Below are 13,425 nucleotides of genomic sequence, written 5' to 3'. Positions count from 1 at the left end.
GCCCGGGCGCCCCCTCCCCCGGCTCGCCCGCCGCCGCCGCCGCCGCCGCCGCCGCTACCGCGGGCTCTCAGCCGCCGCCGCCTCCTCGGACTCCGGCTCCGGCCGCTCGGCCTCCCTTCCTGCTCGCGCCCTGGCTGCGGCGACGGCGGCGGCTCGCCGAGCCCCGGGGCCGGGTAGACGAGAGCGTTCGGAGCCGGGGGCCCCCGGGGCCCGCTGGCGATCTGGCCGGGGGCGCTGCGGGCTCGGGCGCCCCTTCATTTTCTTTTAGGTGTCGCCGCGGCCGACAGGCCGGAGACGGGGAGAGGTGGGGGAGGGGAGGCGCGCGGGTGTTGGGTTACAGGCGGTGAGTCACGGCTCCCCCTCCCCCGCCGCGGTGCGCACCCCCTCGCGTTCAGCCCAGGCTGCCATCCGCGCCTCGCAGACCCCTATCCCGGCTGGCGAAGGGCTGCCCTCCCGGGCCGGGGTCGGGGCAGCTGCGCGCCCCTGAAAACCCCAAGAGGGGCGCGTTGACCTCGGCCCCGCGCCCTCGCCGGAGAAAGGCGAAGGCGAGGAGGAAGGGAGGCTCCGAGGCTGAATCTGCGACTGGTCGCCGCACTGCAGCCCTCCGACACTATCCAGGACTCCCGCCTGGGAGAGGAGGAGAGTTGGGTCGCTAGAGGTGCCTGGATGCAGCTGGGCGCCTACCCTGCCCGCCAAGGCTGTGTTTGGATATGGGCAAACCAGGGACCTCGGATGTAGCAGGGCCTGAGACTGGCTAAGCCAGAGGCGATAGGCAGGCCTCTTGGCCCCTTGGGCGTTTGTATTTCTCCTTTAACTGAAATGGCCAGATCCTGGAGATGGTACCCAGCACCCCACCCCCACAAGCGAGGGTCAGGCAGGAATGGCTACGACTGTGGCAAGGCTGCCACCTTCTAAGAAGCAGCAAGGGAAAATAAGGAAGAAGGCAAGAGAAAAAGAAGGCTTCGGGAGTTGTTTCAATAGTGTGGTATACCAGACTGGGATGGGAAGAGTGAGGGGTGAGGAATGTCTGGTGCGTTCTGCAGATGGCGTGGTGGTTCATTTTTTCACCAGTGAGCCGGACTCGCCCTTCCTCCGCAGCTCTCAGGTTCATCCCTCTGCATTCCTGCTGTCTTAAGGCCTGTCTATACCTTATCACCTTACCCTGGATCCCGCAACAGCACGTCCTCCCTGCAAGCCCCCTCTGCGCTGCCAGAGTAATAGCCTGTAACACTAGTCACCATAATGTGTCCTCCACCCTTGCAGGGTCTCCCTGCCTGCCTCCTGCAATTATTCTGCTTTTATACAAAATCTGTAGACTTTGCATATGTAGATTAGAAAGTCAGTATAAATAACATGCAGGTTGAGCCTGGCTTCCCAGTGGCTAGGCTGTGTGACATTTGTCAAATGACTTAACCTCTCAGAGCTTCAGTTTCTTCTTGAAGTATAGATTACTGGATCTGTTTTACAGGTAAACAGATCATGTCTGTAGTGGTAATTAAAAATGTTAACCCTGGGTCTTTCCCTTCCCAGGGATGTGGTGTGCTGTGCTTAGTCACTCAGTTGTATCCAGCTCTTTGTGTCCCTCTGGGCATGGGATTCTCCAAGCAAGAATACCGGAGTGGGTTGCCATGCCCTCCTCCAGGGGATCTTCCCAACCCAAGGATCCAACCGAGGTCTCCAACATTGCAGGCAGATTCTTTACCATCTGAGCCACCAGGGAAGCCCATGAACATGGTAGGAATCCACTACCCCATCTCTTGAAATTAAATGTGGCCACATTACTTAGACCAATGGAATGAGAGCAGTGATGTGCATTGCTTTTAGGTGGAAACTTTGAAGGACCAATGGGTACATGCCCATGTCTTGACAATCCTGAAAATGCAATGTTGGCAATCACAACAACCATGAAGAACAGAGATAGAGCCTCCATCATCCAGCCTGGGCCTCTGTAACGATGGCAGAACTGGCCCAAGTAACCTGCATTGTAAAAGTAGTGTGAGCAAATATTAAACATGTGTTAAACCAGGGAGATTTAGCGGTTGTTTGTTACAGCAGCATAACCTAACTTATTCTGGCTGATGGTGATCCTCCCCAGTGCCTAGGACTTAATCAGTATTGAATAAATAGCACCTACAGTGTGCTGATCCTATTTTATGACAGTAAACCCTGTTTTCAGTTGAGGAAACCATATCAGAAAGGTTAAGTAATTGGCCTGAGATTACACAGGTTGTAAATAGCCACGCCAGGAATTAAACCCTACCTGTCCAGTTCCCAAGCATGTGTTCTTCCACATATGCAGTTCTACCTCTCCTTAATTGGGAAGGATGGAAACAGTACAATGCCTGGCACAAAGTCATGCCCAAGAACAGGGAGTTCCTCTCCAGACTGAATTCCTATAGCATTTATAATTTGAACCACACTTTAGCACAATGTTATCGTGCATTGTGCTCAAGTGTTTTCACATAGATAAAGCATTTCCTCCAACAAGCTCCCAGGCTCCTTGGTTAAGAGCTTGAGTTCTAGAGTCAGACTGCCTGGGTTCAAATCCCTGTTCCACCACTCATAATTGAGCATTTTGGACAATTGTTTTCCCTCTCTATCCTTCTGTTCTCTCATCTGCAAAATGGTGATGGTAATAACATAGGTGGTATTGGCAGTGGTAACAGTATGTCTCAGGGGGTTGGTGTGAGGATTGAGAAATATATATACTCAGTTAATCATGGCTATTAAGATTATACTCATTTTTCACCTTCTTATGACTCTTACTAGAATTCAGGCAATTATAAGCAGGTTAATCATACTGCCTGCTTAGACTCTGATTTCTGGCTTCATTATGGATATGGGACCAATGTTGTCACATTAGCAGTTGGAAGCATAACATCCACACTGTCCTACAACTTATATTTTCATAAGGCCCACTATTTGTTTTTTATTACACTTTCCATTGTCAAGGCAATTAAAAAAATAGAAAGTAATATTTGCTCTCTTAAGAAATAGCTGTTTAGAAGACCTCATAATGCCAGTTATGGTTTATCTGCTATCTACCGTCTGCCAGGACCTTTATATATATTGGGGGCTTCCCTTGTGGCTCAGCTGGTAAAGAATCCACCCGCAATGTGGGAGACCTGGGTTTGATCCCTGGGTTGGGAAGATCCCCTGGAGAAGGGAAAAGCTACCCACTCCAGTATTCTGGCCTGGAGAATTCCATGGGCTGTATAGTCCATGGAGTTGCAAAGAGTTGGATACGACTGAGCCACTTTCACTTTCACTTATATGTATTACCTCTAATCATCATGAAACTGCAAGATGAGTATTAATGATCCCCACCTAGCTGTTCACACTGAGTCTCAAAAAGGTTAAGTTGTCTATGATCAAGCTTTCCTCTGATCCCTGTTCCAAGCTGCCTGACATCCCAGCTCATATCCATGAATGCATATGCTTTGGTTAACTAAAGTCTTACATTTTTCTAGATGAGGTTTTGAAAAGTTACCAAAGGTTGTAATATTTCTAACTTAAATATGTTGTTTGGTAGACACCTTACGATAAAAAGCAACCCAGGAAAGTGTTTGTTCTTCACAGTGGCAGATTTCTAGTTGTTGTTCAGTTGCAAAGTCGTGTCTGACTCTTTGTGACCTTGCCAGGCTCCTCTGTCCTTGGGATTTCCCAGGCAAGAATACTGCAGTGGGTTGCCAGCATTCCCTTCTCCAGGGGATCTTCCCGGACCAAGGATTGAACCTGTATCTCCTGCATTGGCAGGTGGATTTTTTGCCACTGAGTCGCCTGGGAAGCCCAGATTTCTAGTTGCCCACCAAATATTCATGCTTCTCAAGCAGGTGAGCTCACAGACAGCTGCTCTGCTGGGAATGTATGTCCCCACTTCTCTTGATCCCAGTGTGGCCATATGACTGGTTATCTCTAATGGAATATGAACAGAAGTGATGTGCATTACTTCTAGAGCAGAGTGTTGAAAAATGGATGTGTATTCCCCTCTTGGCCTAGCTGTAAGCAGAGGGCTTCAAAGCCCCAGAAGATGGTGAGGTCACCAAATAAAAGAAGCCTGTGTTCCTGCATCACCTTAGGAATAAAGCCAACCTCTGGCCAGGACATTGGACTGGTACATGAGTGAGAAGTAAGCTGCTACTGTGTTAAGCCCCTGAGATTACAGAGTTTCTTTGTTACAGCAGCTAGTACTATCCTAACAAATATATACAGTTTATACTGTGAGTGTGTTCAGTCACTCAGTCGTGTCCAACTCTTTGTGACCCTGTGGACCATAGCTCATGAGGTTCCTCTGTCCATGGGATTTTCCCAGCAAGAATACTGGAGTGGATTGCCATTTTCTTCTTCCAGGGGATCTTCTAACCCTGGGATGGAACCCTCCTCTCCTTCATCTCCTTCACTGCCAGTGGATTGCTTACCACTATACCACCGTATTTACATATAAAAAGCACAATGGGAGATTATAACAACAATCTCAATATTTGGAACCCAAAATGCCACTTTTATGTTCTCTGTCCACTTGCTTATTTAAAGAGAAGGCTTATTATTTGGAACTGGAAGTTTTTCCTCTAATTTTCCCTGTATTACATGTATCCAAGATCCAAACGAGAATAGTATTCAGTAGTCATAAAATGATTTAATAAGAAACAAATTTAGTCATTCAACAATATTTCTTGTTTTTCCCGCTACATACCAGACATCTGGGGCTGAGAATGCACTGTGACAGGACAGGCCTGGTCTCATCTTAAGGAAGCTGAACATCTTACTCACCCAGTCTGTGGGTAATAAATACAATTTACAGCTTTCAACTGACCTCCAGCCACCAAACTTCTTGGGAGATCCCAAGCTATTTAGAAGTGGAAGACATGCTTAAAAACTAAAATTTCCTTGTACATCAAAACAGAATGCTATGTTTCTTCCCCTGCTAAGTGGCTAGAAAAACAGTAAGAATGGTGGTTAAGAGCATAGGCTTCAGAATCAGAACTGGCTGAGTTCAAGTCCTGGCTCTACCATTTTCAAACTGTGGTCTTGGGCAACTTCTTTGTTTCTCACTTTCCCCATCTTTAAAATGGGGACGCAATACCTAGCACAAGGGGTGTTTTTTGAGGATTGACTGCATTAATGCAAAAAATAAAAAGCACTAAGAACAACATGAGATGACACGAGATAGCACCCAATAATGTTGGCTGTTACTATCTTTGGCCATCTTCCCACTGGAATGACATTTTGTGTATACAAGGATATAGTGGACAACCATTTCAGGGGGCTGACATGACACCAGGAAAAAGAATTATCAAGAGAATCAGTGGATATTACAAGTATTCAACTGAAATAACCCAGGTTGAGATCCTACTTTCCATTCTTCTCATCTACTTGCTGATTGAGGGGCCAGAAGCATCCTGTTGGGAACAGCATCCCTTTGGGTAATCCCTGGAGAATGGGACAACCCATGGGACAAGAGACAGGGCTCCTGACCCCTGTCGTGCCCATACCCCGGTACTTTGGCCAGGTACCTTCGCCTCTCTGTGGAATCCTGTCATCAGGCGAGATGCTCCTAAAGGCTGACAATTCCCGACCCCTTTTGGAGATTTCAGTTTTACATCCCCAGCATGTTCCTTCTTTTCCTCCCTGCTTCATGCACGTGTGAAGTGAATGGAGCAAGTGGACGATTGGCAGCAGCTCCATTTGCTTTGTTTTCTCTGTCCTAAACTTTATACTGAAAAATAAGATAGCAGCTTCCTGTGGGAACACAACAGCAGGGATTCGTTGGAAGGTTCTGTTACTGAGAAAAGAAACTGAAATGTGATAAATTCCCCATCAACAGAGAAAGCGCTGGCAGGACTCCAGCAGGAGCAAACAATACTGTACCACCCTGGAAAGAGTGGCTGCCAGAAAGTCGAGAGCGTACACGTGTCACATGCAGAGATGCACTGGGGTCACGTGGGAATAACTCTAATTGGCTACAATAGAAGAGCCTTGGGTTTCAAGGAAGTTGAATGGAGATTTCTGGGCAGGTTCAGGAGATATAACGAGTTCTTGATGGGGAGGAGGGGATAGTTAGGGAGTTAGGGATTGACATGTACACACTGCTATATTTAAAAGGATAACAAATAAGGATCTACTGTACAGTAGATCTACAAAGAATTCTTTACGATGTTATATGGATGGTCTGGGATTTGGGGGGGAGGGTGAAGTGAAGTGAAAGTTGCTCAGTCGTGTCCAACTCTTTGTCACATCATGGACTATAGAGTCCATGGAATTTTCCAGGCCAGAATACTGCAGTGGGTAGCCTTTCCCTTCTCCAGGGGATCTTCCCAGCCCAAGGATTGAATCCAGGTCTTCCGCGGATTCTCTACCAGCTGAGCCACCAGGGGGTGATGAATACATATATATGTATGGCTGAGCCTCTTTGCTGTCCACCTGAAACTATGACAACATTGTTACTCTGCAGTACTCCATTGTTAAATAAAAAGTTAAAAAATAAAAGTCAAGATATTAGAGATAGGGTTTCCCTGGTGGTCTAGTGATTAAGAATGCACCTGTCAACACAGGGGATGTGGGTTTGATCCCTGGCCAGGATGATCCTACACAATGAAGAGCAACTGAGCCAATGCACTACAATTACTGAGCCACCTGCGGCAGCTGCTGACGACCCTGCGCCTTACAGCCCACGTTCCGAAACAAGAGGAGCCACCACCATCAAAAGCCCCTGTTTGCTGCAACTAGAGAAAGCCCACGTGCAGCAATGAAGACCCAGTGCTGCCATAAATAAATAAATAAATCTTTTTTGGAAAAAGATATTAGAGGCAGCCCTGCAAAAATAATTAATAAATAAAAATAAAGAGTTTTCCTTTATTACGTTTTATAAGTGTATTCCTTATACACTCCCTGTATGGATAAATGCACTCAGTCACATTAGCTACATGCTTACCATAGGCTCATCCTGATTCTAGGTACTGCAGATACAGAAGTGAACAAAAACTAACTCCCTGCCTTCATTCAGTTTTGTTGTTGCTGTTCAGTCACTAAGTCACAGCCCACTGTTTGCAACCCCATGAACTGCAGCATGCCAGGCTTCTCTGTCCATCATTATCTCCCTGAGTTTCCTCAAACTCATGTCCATTGAGTCAATGATATCATCCAACCATCTCATCCTCTGTTGTTCCCTTCTCCTCTTGCCTTCAGTTTTTCCCAGCATCAGGGTCTTTTCCCACGAGTCTGCTCTTTGCATCAGGTGGCCAAAGGATTGGAGCTTCAGCCTCAGTCCTTCCAATGAATATTCAGGGTTGATTTCCTGTAGGATTGACTGGTTTGATCTTCTTGCTATCCAAGGGACTCTCAAGAGTCTTCTCCAGCACCACAGTTGATCTCCTCTCTGCCATCCTTCCTCCACGTGGTCACCAGATGTCGTTTCTAAAGCACAGTCTATTTGACCCTGTATCTCCCTCCTCTGCTATCTCCTGTGGCCTTCAGGACAAAGTTCAAACTCCTTAACCTCACATACAGGGCAGCTGGACAGGGTAATAAGAATATCGGCGTTAGCATCAGAAAGACCCGGGTCAGAATCCTGGCCCTGCCTATCAACAGCTGTGTGATTTTACCGAAGTCACTCAGCTTCTCTGACCTTGGTGTCTTCTCTTTTCTCCTTGTCCCGGATATTACTATCTGCATGTCCTTGAGAGCAGAGACTTTGTCTTGTTCCCTCTGTATATTCAGCATGTAGAACGATGCCTAGCACATAGTAGGTCCTCAACACATTCGTGTGAACTCAGCCAATGAGCTACTCTAGAAGAAAGCAGGTTATGGTTGCTGGCTCACAGGTACCCGGCCATGCATTTTTCTTTGGCTGAGTAATGCCTGCTTCCCTTGCCCTGATGGTCTGACCCTAAAAGCCCTCTCCTGATGCGTATCCACACCACCTCCTCCCACTTAGCGTCCACTGTTTCTGGGGTACCTCACTCTGTTTTATATCTCTCCACCTTTATACATGCTGTACCCAGTGCCTAGAACACCCCCTTTCCTGCCCTCCAGGTGACAAACTCCAACTCACCTCGGACACTGAGCTAAAGATGTCACTCAGCCTCTGATCCTGCGCTAGACAGAACAGAAGGCTCTGTCCCCAGAGCACTCAGCCCCTGGGTCTATTACAGCACTTACATCATGGCAGTGTAGTTACTCAATTGTGTGCCCAGCTCTGCTCGGTTTCCTGAAAGCTCCAGGGCATTCAGGTCTAGAGCAGCACCATCCAATAGAAATATAATGTGAGCCACATATAGCATTTATTTTTTCTAATTCATCCTTTTTTCTTTTTTTAGTATTTCTTTTTCTTTACTTATTTGGCTGCTCCAGGTCTTAGTTGCAGCATGTGGGATTTAGTTCCCTGACCAGGGATCAAACCCAGGCCCCCTCCACTGGGACCACAGAGTCTTAGACACTGGGCCACTAGGGAAGTCCCTGTATATCATTTAAACTTTTCTAACAGCCACATTAAAAATGAGTTTAAAAACTGAGAAATTAATCTTAATCCTATACTTTATTTAACCTATTCTGTTCAAAATGTGATTTTAATGTGCAGTCAAGATGTAATCTTGACTGTAATATTAAAAAACTCATTGATGAGATATTTGACATGCTTCTTTTTGTGCTAAGATGTCAAAAATCCCTTGCATAATTTACTCTTACTGTAAATATCAATTCAGAGCTTTGTTTCCAATGGTTAAACTGAAATGTAATCCTAGCAAAACAATTAAGCTGTATTTAACAGAAAAATATTTTCCATTGTCCCAAGGTTTTCTGCTTTGAATTTTAATTAATTGCATGAAATTAAAAATTTAGTTTCCCAGTCACATAGCCACATTTCAAGCACTCAATAGCTACATGTAGCTAATGTCTGTTGTATCCAACAGTACAAAGCTAGATCTTATCTTCATTCTAATAGAAGTATAGATCTGACTTATAATGAGTGCCATACAAACATTGGAAAGATGATAGATGGATGGATGGATTTGCTTTACTTGCTTTCTAGTTTACCTTCTTATTTCTTACTCTGAAAATGCATAGCCCCAGAAAGAAAGAATGAACTTAAGAAAAAGGTGAATCCATAGAAATCTTCCTTGAACTCCAATTTTTCAAGTTGCCCAATGGGCAAAGTTCAAAGGCATTACACTTCTACTCTGTGATCCAATTCCACACAACTCAACAACCCAGCTCAACTCTTTGCTCAGATGTCACCTTACCGATGGGGTCTTTCATGATCATCTTGCTTAAAACTACAGCCCACCCTCTCTTCCCCCACTCCACCAGTGGTGCTCCTTACCCCCTTTATTCGTCACTATTGCATTTACCAGTGTATAATATTATGCATGCCTGCTAAGTCCCTTCAGTCACGTCTGACTCTTTGCAACCCTATGAACTGAAGCCACCAGGCTCCTCTGTCCATGGGGATTCTCCAGGCAAGAATATTGGAGTGGACTGCTGTGCCCTCTCCAGGGATCTTCTCCACCCAGGGATGGAACCCACATCTCTTACCTCTCCTGCACTGGCAGGTGAGTCCTTTAACACTAGTGCCACCTGGGAAGCATATACTATTATACAATTCACTTATTTGTTGTGTTTGTCTGGACAAAGCAGAGATTTTTATCTATATTACTTGCTCATGAATCCCCAGGACCTGGTATATAATAAATGCTCAATAATTCTTTGTGAAGTGAATGAATGGATGGATAAATAATTTGAGTTCCAGCTCTTTCATCTGCTAGCTCTATGAACCCAGTAAGTAAGTAAAGATTAAACCTCAGTTCCCTCATCTGTAAAATGGATATCATAGTAACACTTTATAGTTATAAATATACTTTATATTTATTAAATATATATATAAATAAATATATTTAAATATACTTTATATTTATTGTACAATGTGATCCTATGGGGTTAATATTTATGTTATAGGACTAAATAAGATGATGTCTATGAAGTGTTTAGCATGGTACCTATATGGGATAAGCATTGACAAAAAGGGAGCTGCTATCTGACTGTTTAATTAATAATTTTATTCAGTTTATTCCATCAGCTGTAACAACCTTGTAAAGCAATTACAATTTCCCAAGTAATTTTGTCCCAAACAAACAAACGAAAGAAAACCTAGGTCAAGGAAAAAGAGCCTTGGGATCTAGATAGCCTACATAATTGCCTGTATTTACCTGTCTTGTTTTTATTTGTATTTCTAACCCTGGGATACGGGTCCCTCAGCCCTGCCCTGCCAAGACCCAGGGCAGCTCAGTGTCAGGCCCTGTGTCCATTATGTTTACGGTCACCAGGGACTTAGGCACTGAACGCAGGCTGGAGAAGGGCATTCCGGGCGTGGCACCAGCCAGCCTGGGATGGCAGAAGTTCCTGGCCCACCTGCTCTAGAGCGGTCCCCTGGGCCTTAGATGGCCTGTGGCCTGGCAACTGGGCCCACGCTGCCCAGGCAGCCAGCTGCTGAGGGACGTGTTAGCTGCCTTCCCAGCACCTGCAGCACGTGCCCCAGCTTCCTCTCAAGGATCTGCTGCTTCAGCTCCTTCTGCAGCCTCATCTTCTGAAACCCTTAATTTACCAGGCATCTTGCCAGTCTCCCCCTCTCTTCTCAATCTCTGCATCTCCGTGTTTTTTCATTCATTCATGCAACAAATGTTCCTTGAGTGTCTATAAGAGGCAGTCCTTGTGGCAGAACTGGGGATCAAGAGTCATCTAATAGAGTCCTCTGCCCTCAGGAAGTTTCTAATATCTCCCATGGGCTTGCTTGACAGTCTACCAAACGCCTTCACACGACTGGCTTCTTTTCATTCTCATAATGATATTTTACTTGGGATTAGAGATTTTGATTTTTCCCACATTTCACCGGATGTATTAAGAGACTGAGTGCCTTATCTAAGTTCTCACAGCTCATAAATGGGGAACCAGAGGCTCAAACTCAGGTATTTTGGCCCCACCGCAGCTAGTATCCAAGCAACATCACATCTCGCAAACAGCGGTTCTATAAAAGTCACAGAAAGTCAGCTCGCTGAAAGATAAGGGCCATTTGAATGGCTCCAAAGAGAACTGCATGTTTTGTTTGGGGAGAAGAGAGACTGATTCCCTCCCTAAACAAGACAGAAGTGGGGGTGGGGCAGGGATCTGGGAACCAACCAAGAACCCAGATGAATTGGGAGTCTCCCCAGATGTCTTCCCCTGGTCCCTCCAAACCATATATCTGACTTGGGATTCCTGAAACCTCAGAATCCAGAGCCCTGAATACCCAAATTAACAGAATGTGGACAAAAGCAGAAAACACATGCCCAGGTATGAACCACACCTCTTTCCCTGCCTCCCCCCAAGAAATGCCAATTCTAACCCTAACCCTGAAACCTGAAGTTCTCTGGAAGGAACTTCCAGCTGGCATCATGAGTAGAAACATTTTACCATAGCACCACCAAGTGGCCGAGTCTCTGCCCACGAAAATCTCTATGAAACAGGCAGAAGAAATCTAGTTCACTTAAGGGAGAACCAAGGCACAGACTAACTAATGACCAGGACTGAGAGGGGAAAAAAAAAAAAAAAAAAAAAAAAAAAAAACTTGGCTAAAATGGAAGCAGAGTGGAGAGTTTCAGGGGCGATCCAGGAGGCGTGGATGTCCTCAGGCCCAGGAAAAGGCAGGAAGTCAAAGCTTTCTCTCAAGAATTTAGCAGGAATTTATAGACTGCCAGGCCTGCAAGTGGCCAGCTCTTCAGTCTTTGTGCTCAGTCGCTCAGTCGTGTCTGATTCTTTGCGACCCCATGGACTGTACCCCACCAGGCTCCTCTATCCATGGGGATTCTCCAGGCAAAAATACTGAAGTGGGTTGCCACGACCCCCCTCCAGGGATCTTCCCAACCCAGGGATCGAACCCAGGTCTCCTGCATTGCAGGCAGTCTGAGCCACCAAGGAACGGAAGCCCAGGGAAGCCCATGCTCTGACAGTGGGACAGAAGAGCAATGATGTCCTGTGTGAAAGTGTATCCCCTGTCTGATCTAATTTAATCCATAAAAATCTAAGAGAGAGGTATGCACACGCCCCAGTTTTACAAGTAAGATAGAGCAGGGGCCTGCACCAACTTTTTTTGTGCCCCACACAAGCTGAGACTGATTTTCACATTATGTGGTTGGAAAAATCAAATAAGAACAACACTTTATGATATCTGCAAATTACATGAAATTCAAATTTCAATGCTATACATAAAGATTTCTTGGAGCACAGCCATGCCCATTTATTTACGTACATCTATGGCTGCTTTTGAGCTATAAGAACAGAACTGAGTAGTTTCAACAGAGACCAGATAATCATCAAAGCCTAAAATATACATTGCCTGGCAGAGAAAAATACATTGACCAGCTCCTAGGACAGGGACTCAAAGAACTTGAGGAATCCAGGGAGAAGTGATGTGATGGAGAGTAGAAGATGGAGTTAGAGGACCAGGTCTGCCACTAAACATGTGACCTATAAAATGGGAAATAATATTCCATCACAGGGACATTGTCAAAATGAAAAAAGAGGGGGCATGTTTGTGAAAGTCACTTGTGAAACACTTTCTATGTTGTTCATTACAGGGTCTCGATGTGCTTTTGCTAAAGAAATGGACTGTATGTAGCTCTCGGTCTCCAGATTAGAGTATAGTGAGCCACAAACAGGACAGGACGAAGAACCCGGCCTGGCTTCAGCTTGACCTCCTGCTCTTTCAAACATCAAGCTACCTTGATGTTCTCTGAAAAGGGCGCTGACCAGACCCTCCACACCTTCGTTAAGCTGGAAGGGCTTTTGGGGAAGTTCGTATGTCCTTGGAGTATTTTCACCCAGTAGACTCGCACTCTGGTTCTCACCCCTGGCTTTCACGTGTTACCAATGGGCTTTCTTGTCAGCAGCACAACCATATTGAACTGTGTTTTCCATCTGGTGCATAACAAGGGCTCGATTAAAGGGAGATGTTATTTTTGACTGTTGCAGCAGCTGTTTCTCCTCATGCATCTTGGTAACCCTCTGCCCCTCAGATCAGAACTACTGAGAACCACCTGCTAAATGTGAATGAAGCACCAACAAGCAGGGGCTTCCCTGGCGGCTCAGTGATAAAGAACCTGCCTGCCTCTGCAGGAGGCATTGGTTTGATCCCCGATCCTCGAAGATCACACATGCTGAGGGGCAACTAAGCCCATGCATCCCAACTATTGAGCCTGTGCTCTAGAACTGGGAACTGCAACTATTTTTAGCCCACGTGCCACAACTACTGAAGCCTGAGCACCCTAGATCCTGTGTGCTGCGATGAGTGAAGCCACCGTGATAAGTCCACATACTGCAACTAGACAAAAGCCTGCACGATAACAAAGACCCAGCCCAGCCAAAAATGAATAAATAAAAATATTTTTTAAGAAAAGACCT

This window comes from Bubalus bubalis, chromosome 4 (assembly GCF_019923935.1).
Source record: "Bubalus bubalis isolate 160015118507 breed Murrah chromosome 4, NDDB_SH_1, whole genome shotgun sequence".
In the NCBI taxonomy this organism is placed as follows: domain Eukaryota; kingdom Metazoa; phylum Chordata; class Mammalia; order Artiodactyla; family Bovidae; genus Bubalus; species Bubalus bubalis.
This window is presented reverse-complemented; position numbering follows the sequence as displayed.